Source organism: Lates calcarifer, linkage group LG20, assembly GCF_001640805.2.
Source record: "Lates calcarifer isolate ASB-BC8 linkage group LG20, TLL_Latcal_v3, whole genome shotgun sequence".
Classification (NCBI taxonomy): Eukaryota; Metazoa; Chordata; class Actinopteri; family Centropomidae; genus Lates; species Lates calcarifer.
Window position 1 is genome coordinate 18,951,889 of NC_066852.1, and position 13,276 is coordinate 18,965,164.

The 13,276-nt window shown below is 39.2% G+C and overlaps 1 long non-coding RNA gene across 1 annotated transcript in view; it reads left to right on the forward strand.

Moving 5' to 3' along the window:
- LOC108893691 (uncharacterized) overlaps positions 1-4,678 on the forward strand; it is a 51,673-nt gene extending 46,995 nt beyond the window's left edge. Inside the window, exons 2-3 of the long non-coding RNA XR_001962710.2 lie at positions 2,169-2,243; positions 2,949-4,678. This is a non-coding gene — a long non-coding RNA (uncharacterized LOC108893691). The remainder of the gene's footprint in view (positions 1-2,168; positions 2,244-2,948) is intronic.
- The last annotated feature ends 8,598 nt before the right edge of the window (positions 4,679-13,276 follow it).

Below are 13,276 nucleotides of genomic sequence, written 5' to 3' on the forward strand. Positions count from 1 at the left end.
GGTGTAAAAAGCCTTATAGGCTGTCAGTCTGATTTATGATTGTTTCTTAGTCTTTAGTTTGCGTGTGTGTGTGTGTGTGTGTGTGTGTGTGTGTGTGTGTGTGTGTGTGTGTGTTTATAGGCGGTGAGATATACTGATATGGTTCATGGAGCCACTGGGATCAGCTGTCAGATCAAAACTGTGAAAGAGTACCAGTGACCCACTTGGACTTATGGTTTCTATAGAAGAAAATTCACACTATAAAAGCCCTGCATAAAGGTGAAAGCATTCTGAATTAAATCCATAAAGGCCAAATTATAATACATTTACATGCAGTTGCTGCATTTGCCACCATTCATAATTACGGCTCACTGAATCCTCGAATTGCCTTAACAAAAATGCTTTTTTCTTGAAAAGTGTATTAGTTTAAATTGTACTGATGCAAATAATGTGAAAGCAAAACAATAATGGTCAATGCCAACAGACTCTATAACTTAACCATCGATGAACTATGCATGTTGCTTAGTGAGTCCTACAGGAGGAACAAGAACCTCACTCAGCATCCACCAAGTCAATGACTTGTGACTCTGTCATATAGATGTTGCTTCCTGTAACTGTAGAAGCGGGGTTACAAAACCTAACCTTAGTTCTGTTTCACACACCTATCAAGCTGTGTAGGCTTAAGGCTAGGCTAAAATTAGATAAAAAATAAAGTATATGGTCATACTGAAGAAGCCATTCAAGCAAATATCTGTGTAATCACATACATATTAGCTGAGATTTTCTGATATATCCACTGGTACAGCATAGAAAAATCACTAAAGATATCCAGTTTTCAGGATGTAATAATATAACTTGCAAAAGCGAATCATAACATGAGAAAGTAATTTTTCATTACAGCATGGCTTAAAATTTGTCTGTGCCTTAATGATGATACAAAGCAACATCTGACATTATAACATATAAACAAACCTCAGAGAGATAAAATTGCTTACACAGATTCATTAGGATGCAGTTGAGAAACACTTTATCTAGATAATGAACCCACTGGCTTCCTTTTTGTTCAAGCAGTCACTCCAGGTGGTACGTGAACACATGGCCAATTAGTGTAATGTATGAAGGAAACGGCATGCACTACATTCAGTTTCAGTGTAGTAGGATGACCCCTCTGCAAAACAATTGGAGTAATCGAGTAATATTGGACTCCAGAACATAAAACAGGAGATGACATAAGAACACAATCAGCAGAGATGGTAGATCATCTATCACTATATGGTTGTGGTACAGACTAGCTGTGGTCTGTGGATAAAATCCATGGCTGCAAATAATGCAGGGTCACCTCGGCAAAGCAGCAGAGACCCTAGAGTGCATCAATGAATTCCTCAGTTTACTTGAATCAGGAATGCAGTCTATTTCATATAACCCAATGCCACAGTAAAACCTGTACAAAGTGTAGTCACACACATGCACTTTGGTCACAGTCATATGAAGGACCACTGTGGTGTTCTATTCTCTACTTGAGTTCCTACATGCATTTTATTATTTTCTTTGTGGACATTCTTCTTTTCTGAGAGTGTTATAATTCAACACGGAAGAGTGAAGTGTGTGGCTGCACATCAGCTACCTATTAAGAGCATCTTACACCAATAACATATAGTTTCTGAATACAACTCAAACAAGAGATGTCTCTTGATTGCTCCAGAATGGGAATGGTCTGTGAGCTGTGGTCGTAATGAGTTTCAGTGTGAGCAGAATTATGAATCATAAAATAACAGGGAGGAAAACACAGCTCGCAGGTTGGCTCTGTGAGTGAAATGTTAAGGACAGAGCGACAGGACTCAACTGGACTAAACTGAAATGTTTTTTTTAACTAGGACTCCTTGGCAAAACATTAACTTTCTTATGCAGTGTCAAATGCTTATTTCCATGATAATATAATCTGCAACTAATTGTATGATTCCCACTGTAGCATCGTTACAGTTCAGGGGTGTGAAGTGAAGCAGTGATGGTTTATATTTATGCAGGTTGTCGTGCCATTTTGAGCATCACCTGCTTTTGTTTTGTTTTCAAGACATAGAGAGAGTTTCAAATGCCTTGTATAGATAGTGACTATAGATTTTAAACCTAAGTATCACGAATGTATGACACACATACTAGCATGTTTCTGTTTTAAATTCTCTGATTTACAGTCCTGTGGACTTCAACTGTTGTGTCTACCTGAACAAACAGCACTGCACAATGAAGAGAGGCCAACACAGGGACATGTAAGTGAGATGATGTACAGTAGGTGTGACCACTGATACTGTTGCTGAGCCAGTTGAGAGATGCTGGTGCTGTTGCCAAGGAGGCGAACATGTGAAGTGAGTACATATTTCGCACACAGGTTATGATCAGTTGCTTTGGAATCACAAAGTGAAAGAAAGTAACAGCTTGAATGAAGGAAGACTGTGAAAAGGAAGTGAGATGTGTTAAGCGATTTGTAAATAACCACAGAAATGAAGACCTCTAAAAATCAATTTCATACCAAGACATGAAACATGAAATTACACTGTGACACAACCCAGCTGCTGCACCTCTGTGCAGGTTCTTTCAGAGCTACAGTATAGTACAAACAAAAGAGTTTGTACCTGATGAAAAGCACAACATGCCCACATTTTGCTTCTGCTAGACTTTATGTAGAAGATTAAGATTTAGCAAGTAGCTTTGTCATTGGGTGTTAACAATATTTGTTTACGGTCTTGAAATTAAAAACCCATGCGACACTGTATGCCTCAACAACTATTCCTTGGCTCCATATGATAAATTTCACACTCCCCTTCACCCCCGAAAGCAGTGAGAAGCTCACACTTTTACCTTCCCTTTTCCTCTCACAGCTCATGCTTGTTTTCTACATATTTTTTTTAACTCATTTTGACCTTTTCTAATCATCCCTTTCACACCACATGCTCTCCTCTCCTTTGCCTCCACAGGTGCGCCTCCTCTGCATGTCCTCCAGGATCTTCGACGGAAGAAATATGCTTTGCAAATCAGAGGAATGCTGCTCGGTGGCACAGGGTGACCTGTGGTCTTCTTTCATACATCATAAAAGCCTGCAAGGTGTCTTCCCCAGTCAGATTGGGCTTTTCATCATCTTTCGTAGTTTCTGCGGTGCCTTTGTCGTTTTCCTCGGCCCTCTTGTTCCCAAAGGGACCTTTCTTTTAAAATAGCACAGTAGAGCCAAAGGGGGTTTGAATTGTGTGCTTGTTTCATTGTCGACTATTTCAGTGCTTTTAATTCACAGCAGAAATTGGTAATGTTGTCGTTTTGTTGTGACATTCTATTTAATTTGCATATTCATTTGCTGATATTGGAGTGAATCTTGTATCTGTGGTTAATTTACTGTAAGATAACATAAACTGGAATCAAACTTTTTTTATTCCTGTGTATTATGGAACTGATTACATCAGGAGTTTCTTGCACCTTAAAAACCCTGTCTCCTAGAAATAATCTGAAGAAAATGTTATTGAAACCCAAAACCTTGTGCAGTAGTGTGGTATACATTAAAATAACTAAATAAGTAAATAGCATAGAAAACTGCAAAGCATAATCATCCAAATAGAATGATTTTCATGCTGAGGTGCTGTAACCAAGCTCCCAGGTGCTGGGCTGTGAATCGATTTTGGTGTAGAGGCCGTGGGGCATTGCAACTTTAGTGTTCATCACGTGACATACACTAGGCCAAAAAGCCTTTTTCCTTTCAAAGTTAATGGAAAGTAAACAAGCTAACAAGGATGCCCCCAAAAAAGTAGCTCATTACAGTTTTCTTCATTCACAAATTGTGACAAATTCTCATCTGTCTCCCGACCAGCACACACAGACACTGTATAGCCATTCCTCTCTCTACTGGCTATCATCATGAAATTGAATTAGACTATTTTTGTGCTATTACAGTGAGAAAAAAAGAAATAGAATTGTAGGAACAATCAACTGGACATTATATTTAAAAATTAAAATTTATAAGTACAATCAAAAAAAGGTTGGTCATTTGGTGGAGTTTACCCCAGGGTAGCAGTTAAGCTGAGCATAAGGACACGGCAGGATGAACGCCACGGGGGTAAAACGTTACACAACTTAAACTTTTGTGTGTGTGTGTGTGTCTGACTCTGTCTTTTCTCGAGGGCCTTCCAGTGTGCAGGGGCAGACAATCTGTCTCTCCATTCTGCCTCTGCTGAGAATCACATCCTAATAACATATCTCACGGTGAAAATGTCTCCTATTTTGGGAAATGATAACAATTCAACAACAACGGTTTGCCCTCCTGTATGCCTCCATCATAGTTGTTGGTACTTTTCCCATGCTGATTTCCTCAGTCCATCTTTTGAATTCTCTTTCATCTGGTGTGAATTTACTTCTGCATTCACTGATGGAATCAGTTTTCTCTCTGACTCTTGCTTTATTGCTTTTTAGTTGCACCATTGGAACAGGATGTTGGCTTGTGTGGCATTTGTAGTCTCTCGGGAGGATGCTTCCTGTGAGAAAATAGCTCTGGAGAAAATATATGTCTACTTAACTCAGACTAAACAGACTGTATATGGATGTAATTGGAAATAAATTGAAGTGAGATCAATAATTGGCCATCAAAGATTCAGGGGAATGAAACTTTCCAAATATATGATCACTTCATCAGTTTTGGATATGTTTGTGTTTGGGTACAAGGGTCACCTCTTCTTGCCAACAAGATTCCCATACCCTGTTTGCTATATTGAAAATAAAGAGAAAATCATTGGAAATTAATGACATGGGATTGATGTTGCGCAGTACACTGGTCCAGTGGTTATCACTGTTGCCACACAGCAAGACTGTTTCAAATTTGATTGTTCACAGTATTTGGTTTTGCATGGTTTGATGTATACAACATATCACTGTGTGGCACAATTAAGTCCTGCACAAACAGCCAATGTATTCAATCCAATCAGTAAATTTGTTTGCATCTGCCTTCATACAAAACTAATTTGCTGTTGCAGTGGTATGGAAACAGAATTTCTAGGGACAAGGTTGTTTTCAGTACAGGTACAGGCTCCAGCGTCCACTGTGACCCTGAAATAACCAGCTGTGACAAATTAATTGGACTGATGGTTTGGTACATGTTCTCTGAATAAGCAGGAGGTCACACAGAAAAAAACAACAGCATGTGGAAAAAAGGCAAGGATCTGCATTATTGTGCGTGTATTGCTATGACTTGAAGAAATCATCCACAAGTGTTTAGGCTTTTCAGATGCTAGAAGACTGCACAGCGTTTTTGCTAAATAATATCCACGAGGCAGGATTAAGCAGCTCTGTCATCTGTCATCTGTCATCCTGATATTTCAAAAATACCCATTGTCACCAAAAAATTTTGGTGACAATGGGTAACAGCAGTGACTGTACAGTGGTACAGGTGCACAGATGAGACTGAAACACAAAGTAACAGTAACTGTGTTTGCACTCATCATGCCTGAGTGTGCATAAGGTAATATAGTTAGACACCTATGACAAAGAATCTACCATTTATATTTTAAAAAGTTATATTAAAAAGTTTAGACAGTTAGATTTGGCAGATGGAGTTCTGTTTTCCTGCTAATCATCCTCTTTGATAAACATATACAACATAAATGTGAGTTAAACCAATGATACCCAAAAATATGACATGTAGGGAGAAGGTTTATAGTGGCAGGGTTTCACTGAGCTATATATATGACATAATACATAATTCCTGCTTTCAGATCAATGTGTGGAAATCCCAGCAAACCTCAGTAACCAGAAAGCAATGACCTCAGAGTCCTTCCACCCCCCCTGTAGTGACACTGCTACCAGTAGTGCTAACATGGCATCAAGCTCCTTCCCTAACAGTGCTAACAGCTAACAAAGACTTGAGTTATGCTGGGTTATCATAACTGCTTCTTGTGTACGTGTGGAAATAATCAGACAATTTGGTCGCATGACTTTCATCTGGGTGGCCACCGCTAAAGCCACAGCTTTTAAATGCCCCCCAGTGTAGAAGAGTGCTGGCTAGATAGTGTCACTTTCCATTACCACCATGCCTGCCCCCCTAAAATTAGAGAGGACACCTCTGTAAACATTGTAGGGAACCTTGGATTGACTGCCAGCAGGAGCTTAAATATAAATCTACGGATTGCAGGTTGGTAGGTGGAAGAGAAACTGATAAATCAAGTAAGGGGAGATGATAAATATTCGGTTGGTTGCCTCCTATTTATCTAACTGATCTCATGTGGCCACAGAGAGGCATTAGAGTCATATCTCGAACACTAATGAGATTAGCTGAGCTGCAAAGGGTTCCTATGTGTATCAGATCAGCAAGGACTTGATGCCGGTACAGCCCCACCCCCACCCCATTCCTTTTCACTGATGAAGGCACTGTCACTGGAGAAAGGCACAAAAGAGAAAAGAGCTCACTGGACCTCAGTAACGTCTTTGGCTCAGGTCCAAGCGTGGCTTTTAAATACCTCATGACAGAGCTGTTGAAACAGCCTGATAGTGTATGACTGACTGACCGACCGATATTTTATTTGCCATGTCTGCGAGTAATGGAAAGTGCAACAAAGCGCATAGCCACAGAGAGAAAGACAGTCAGAATGAGACAGAGAGAGACAGAAAGAGACAGGGAAATAACAGTTAACTGTCCAGCCAATACCTCTGTCCCTGTCCCTTTTCTGCTCTGCATTGTGCGCTAGCAGTAATCAATGTTTGGCTCTAGCTATTTGTAGAGTCACATCCTGAGCGCAGGCATAAGGAGACTCCAATGTCAATGTGCAGTGCACATGGGGTTACACCAGCAGCTGCTCATACACAACAAGCAGATGCACACACCATAACAGGATCAATCAAGTTGTAATCTGATTGGCTGATTGCCCCTCCGAAGTGATGGGCTGTCATAGCCCTCTCTGCTGTCAGTAATAGCACAGAGCAGAGATGCATTGTATCTAGATTTTTCTATTCTGACAGAGATGTGCGTTGACATTTATTTGATGGGAAAGAGGAAGTCGCTGGGTACATGTCAAGTGAAAGTATGACTGTGGTGGGGAGTACATGTCAGTTCTTGTGATATCTGCTTGCAACCACAAAGGTGTTTGCACAAGGAGCCCACCTGATGTTAAGAACAATGGTATTTCTTTTTCTCTTGAAGGGCTCCTAGTAATCTAGGGACCTCTTCTACACAGTTGTGTCAGAAGATTTTGAATTGTGCTTAAACAAAGCTGGGTTCATATCTCTTCTTATATGGCTGGCTTTGCTTTTTAAACTGGTGGAATAGAAAAAGATAAGTCTGAGTGAGTTATTTTTATGTCAGAGGTTTGCACTCGATGTGTTGTTTGTTTCCACTCGGCCTCCCATGTCACACATGAGCAGGAGCTTGTTTGGTTCGACCGCGGTTATCTTTCGCCCTGGCAGTCATCCCATCGAAACACATCAAAACCATTCAAGGGAAACAGCCCACTGGGTTTACAACATGGTAGTCCGACTGAGAGATTTTTCCTTTTCAGCTCTTTGAGATGTGCTTCTACACAGACCCTTTTAATCTCCTGTAAAAGCTTCTTTGTTTTTGCATGGAATCTATAGTAGGTATGTGGTGCTAAATATTTAAGATGTTTGATTGCCAGTTTGGCAGCCTGATCAATTTAATCTCTCCAAATCCTAAAACTGAATTATGTGGTGCAAGTTCAGGCACGTTTTCTCTTAAGAAAATAAAATTGGCAGTGTTTCTTGGAAAAGTCTTAGGTCAGACTGTTAACACTGTAACTTTATGAGATGACTGGCAGAAGAAAGAAATGTCATGACATGACATGTCATGTGTGAGCAAGTAATTACACCTGAGATATCTGAATGTTTTATTTGCACAGGACGAACAGTAACAAAATTATTGTGCTTTTTAAAGTTTTACTTTGTGGGACATGTGGCATGTGTTCCAAATCACTGAATGACCCATGGGAATTTTAATCTTGATATACATAAGCCTATAGACGATACTGAAAGTCACATGTCAAAGTTATTTAATGGCCCGCAGAAAATAAAGTTGCTCATCTGCTTCTCATAAAGTTGCCTCTCTACACTGAGCAGAGAGGCTTACATAGCTACATATTATCATTCTCCATGCTGACTCTAAAATGATGCTGGGAATAAAAATTTGAGCTCTGCAGTACAGGGCTCTTTCTGTGGTATGATGCTTAACTATCTCCAGTGTTTACAGATGTTTCAAAGGAAGGATTTACAGTATAATCGCATAACCTTGTAAAGCAGCAAGTGTTCTGGCAATAGAGCAATATTTGAATTCCATTTATACCTACAACTAGATCCCACAGGAATTTGCTGCATCTCTCAGGTTCAGTTTAACTGGCATAAACAGAATAGGATTATATCCTCAGTGAGACCCTGTAGAGTACAGAGGCTTTAGTTGAGGGTTATACCAAATAACATTTTCTATGTGTAAAAGTGTTTCTGTGAACAGTGGGCTTATGTGTCTTAAGGATGAAGCTGCAGAGTTGAGTGTGAACAATTTTTCAAAGTAAAACTGAATCCATTACACTTTAGGTGGTAAAGGTGTGACAGAGATCAGCACACGTGTGGAAATGTGCATCAATATCAGATTCATATGGGGAAAGATTTGTTATGTAAAAATCAATATGCGACTTTAGCCCACTGTGAGTCTTCTATCTTAAAAGTGAGAACTTCACTGCTGCGTGTGGGATGCCGTTAAAATCAATACAAGACATACAGGTAGATGGAAGACAGACATAAATGGAAACAGGCAGTTATTTATGGACACAGGAGAAACAAAGACAGAGAATTTGCATATAAGTAGTTTTACAGTATAATAAATGCAGATGCTACTCGCTAGTATGACCCCTGTGGTATCTTTGTGGTAAAAATGTGCAAGGAAAAACAAAGAGTTTTTTCCTCTCACTGAAATCTGCAGCATGTGGTCTCACTGAGTTACACAACTTCAGGCTGAGCAAAGGAATTTATCTGTGAAATTACCTGGTGGGGGTATTTGGTTTACTATCTCTGGTCAATATATTTGTCCTTGTTGTGGAAGTGTGCTGCCAACATCTATTTGTAAGACATGCAAAGTGATTTCCTTTGATGTATTTCATTGATTAAACTATGAGTACAATATTACTGTTCTTTCTTAGGTAGGACCAAGACCCACTGATGCTCATATCCTCTGATAAGACATGGCTTCACCAGCATGTCACTTCAAATTCCTGTCTTTTTTTGTAGTGACAACCAGTATTTCACAGAGCATCGTACTGTATACAATACAAAACAATTGTGACAGTTATGAATATACAGCAAAGGATTGTATGTGCAGGATTATACTATACATTTTATATAGCTATTGACTACTGACATGGAGATGACTATTAATCATTAAATCTTAAACAATATATAACCTCACCACCTACACATCTAACTTGACTTGGGCTCTGGTATTAATTTTCTTACAATTTATATATCTACTTTCTTTTGTTATTCATTATTTTATATCAACAGTGTATCACTATAGTGAGCTATAGTGTGTGCTTTGGTGTAACAATATTTATTTGTGTGTGTGTATTTGTGTGCAGTCTTGAGCATTTATTATTACGCTTTTTTATGTATTATAGGACATGTTGTTCAATTGAAACTCTTTTTCTCTCTCTCTGTTCGACCCCAACAAATAAACTAACAACTAACAGCCTTTTAAATGCCTTAGCATAAAACACCCCAGTGGATCCTTAATGACAGTGGTGGCAAACCCTGTAAATAATTGACTCACAAAAACAGAGTGTCTTTGTGAGTATTTATTCAACGCACTTGCAAGTAGGCAAACCACCAGTAACACAGAATGTCAGAGGCTGAAACAACATCCTCTCAGCTTGGCCTAGTTTTATATGACAGTCTAGTGAGACACACATGTATCTTGTCATGTTCTTGACACACAAAGGAAACAGACTCAGAGAGACACACACCCATATTTGGTAAATGAACTTGTATGCATATAATTGTCAAACAAGGCTTCCACGTATGGCCTTGGACCTGTACTGTGATATCATGAGGCCTGAAAAGAGCTGGAGTTGGTGCTGCTTTCGCTTTTTTTTTTTAAAGATATGCAAAGCCTTTTATTGTGGCTCAGCTCCCCCCATCTCAGCTTACTCAACAACAGTCGGTGACATAATCAGTGGTAAAGCTACAGGCAGGACTCTGTGTATCTCTATGTGTTTGTGTGCTTGTGTTTGAATGCACAAGAGTACACATATTTTAGCAAAATTATCTATCTCTGTGAGCCGGAGCATCTCTGTGTGTCCAGATGTGTGTGTTTAGGGGAGTTTTATGAAGCAGAGGGAAGAGGTTGCAGGACCAGCGAGAGAGTTCATGGAGGCAGAGAGGCCTTAGGCTCTGCCACAGCAGCGCAGGCATCATCATCACAGATCCAAGGAGCTATATTTAGGATGAGTTTGATTTTCCCTCACAGGTCTTGGCCACTTTACAGTCTCGTTTATAATATCCAGACCAAAGGAAAATGTCTTCCCTCTCCCCTTTTTAATACTTTCTTCACATCCTGTCATATAAGCACCAAACAACAGCAGCAGCAACAGGACCCATGCAGTTACAAGTTCAATTCTGTAAAGCAAACAAGTTCTTTATATTAGCCTTGATATTCCCCTTTTCAGTATATTGTTGAGATACACAAAATACTGACATTATGTGTTGGGGAATGCTGTGATGGGATGTTCTTAGATGGTTGTACTTTTACCATGATGGTGTGTTTTTGTAATGGTTGACAAAGGCTATTACATGTATCTGACAAGGAATTGTGACACACTGGTCCAGTAGTAAGTTCAGAACCCTGTGTAGGTACAACAAATAAAATAGCTGTTCTTAGGTGACCTCCCACACACAGGTACAGTAATGACTCAGGTAAAAGAACTTTATTTTTAGACTGACTGACTAGATCAATTCAAAATACCTCAAAGACTAAGGACATAAAAGAAGAAAATATGTTACTCTAATTAATTAAAATTCAACATTCTATACCATTTGTTGGGGTTTTTTGTTTGTTTGTTTGTTGTTTTTTTTTACAGTTTTTTGTGGGGGTTTTTTGTTTGTTTTTTGCAGAGACTGAAAACTGTTCAATGCATTCTGTACATTTTAAGAAAAAAAAATCAGACACCATGCATCATTAATGATTTCTCATATATACAGTTATTCTCTGAAGGATTTCTTATAGAATTGAATTTTTTACACAGATGCTGAGTATCATATACTCGAGAGATTTAAAAACTCACACTTTGTGTCAGCCTGCCATGAATTTTACATGTGAAAAACCCTCCAGTGGCGGTAAATACTGAGGTGGCAGTTTGGCTTCCGGACAGTTTTGCGTCTGCACACATAGATGCACTGGTGTCACTTGGTCTAGTGACTCTAAAAGGATCTATTTTGAGATCATCTTGTGCCACCATTCCTGCGTAAGTGTAAAGGATATTTACAATTGTTTTTGGTGTGAACCGTCATTTTCTGGTTTTTGCTGTGATGATAGTTACTTGTGTTCAAACATTTGTCACTGACAAAAAAAAGGTGGCAAGTTGCTGGATGTTTGCTCTTCAATGTCAATTCCAAAATACAAGTGAGAACAATCTTATTCTGCTCATTCTGCTACACCTTATTCAACATCCATGAAATAATACAATTGCAGGATTAATGCCCTTTGAAAACATGAGAATGGGGAGAAATAAGAAAGAATAATATGAAAGAATTTGATGAGGAGAAAGGAGGAGAGAAGGAAAAGAAGGAAATACTGCAACAGTAAGGGAGTAATACTGAGATAATGGGGAGGCAACGAAAGAGAGAGCTCAAGAGAGCTCAACACATACCTTAGTTTAGCATGTTAGCGTGCTAACATTTGTTAATTGGCACGAAACACCAGGGATATCTGTAGCTAATTTTTTGATCCAATAGTTCTTGAGATATTTCAGTAAAAACCTTAAGCATCAACCTTGGTGTTAAAAGAAATGTAAGGGATTCACTAGAGTCAAAATGCTTCATCCTCTGGGGACAATGAATATAACATTTCATCTCAGTCTGTCCAGTAGTTGTAGAGATATTTCAGTCTGGACCAACAGACTTTTTATTACACTGTCTTCACCCTATTTTCAAAACAAGCTGTTTAATTTTTGCAAAGACACAAAAACAGAGCAACCGCATTCATTTGTGCAACACCGTATTCATCCTCATGCATGCCTTCTTATACGTGCTGGTGCACAGCCTAAACTGTAGTGGCATCTTAAACCACAGACATCCTGAAAACAAACAAATCCATCAGAGATGCCTCGCTGGCTCCACAGTCTCCTCTTCTTCCTTATGTAACATAGGTCCTGTCACAGGGAGTCAGCTTCAGGGGCTGAAGCTCCCACAGCGGCAGCATGGGTCTTGTTAATACTGACCCAATTTAATGGGGAGGCAACAGGGATGATGACTCGATGGCAGGATGATGTTTGCCTGGCTTGCCTGAATGTCTGGGAAGCAAATTTCTTGTGTGACTGGTGGATTGGCTGACTGTTTAAGAAAGAGTATTTTAATTCTTTTAGAGCGGTATTGTCTCGCTTTCATAATTCAATTGATTTCTAGTTGAAGCAGGATGTCACAACAGGAAATATGCAGAGGGACTGTCACACACCTCAAAATTAAGACATCACTTCCTCATAATGAATAAAGGAAACAGGGTTTTCATATAAATATCATTGCCAGTTAAGTCACTTTAGTGAGGCTGATATAACACAGGATTGTGTAATCATTTTCATGTAACTCATGCACTATGAGGTCACATGACTAATCCAACCAAAACTGAAAAATTAAAAGCTTAAAAAGAGGTTGTTGTGTCCACCTGTTGTATGTATACACCTTAATATAAAGACATGAATAGCAGCATCGATGGAAAAGCAATTAATCATCTCATTGTGAGTTTAATGATTTTCTGGCTGACTGTAGTGACAGGTTTTATTTGATGACTGATTAAGAAAAATTGCTGTGCCACTTCAGGAATGAAAGGCTTGCTGCCCAGCTATGCACCTGGCTTGCATGCTATATTGTCTATATTTTCTGTGTATATTTACTGGCTGATTGATGGAACTACCTGAATACAGCTCCTGTAGTTCACTGGGAGATTAAACTGCTGGCTGACTGGCAAATATTTGACTTGTAAAATGCCTGGCTGACTGAAGAGAGAATAAAACTGGATTTTCCATCATTTGTCTCTAAACCTGTACGACCGGCTAGCTTACTGATC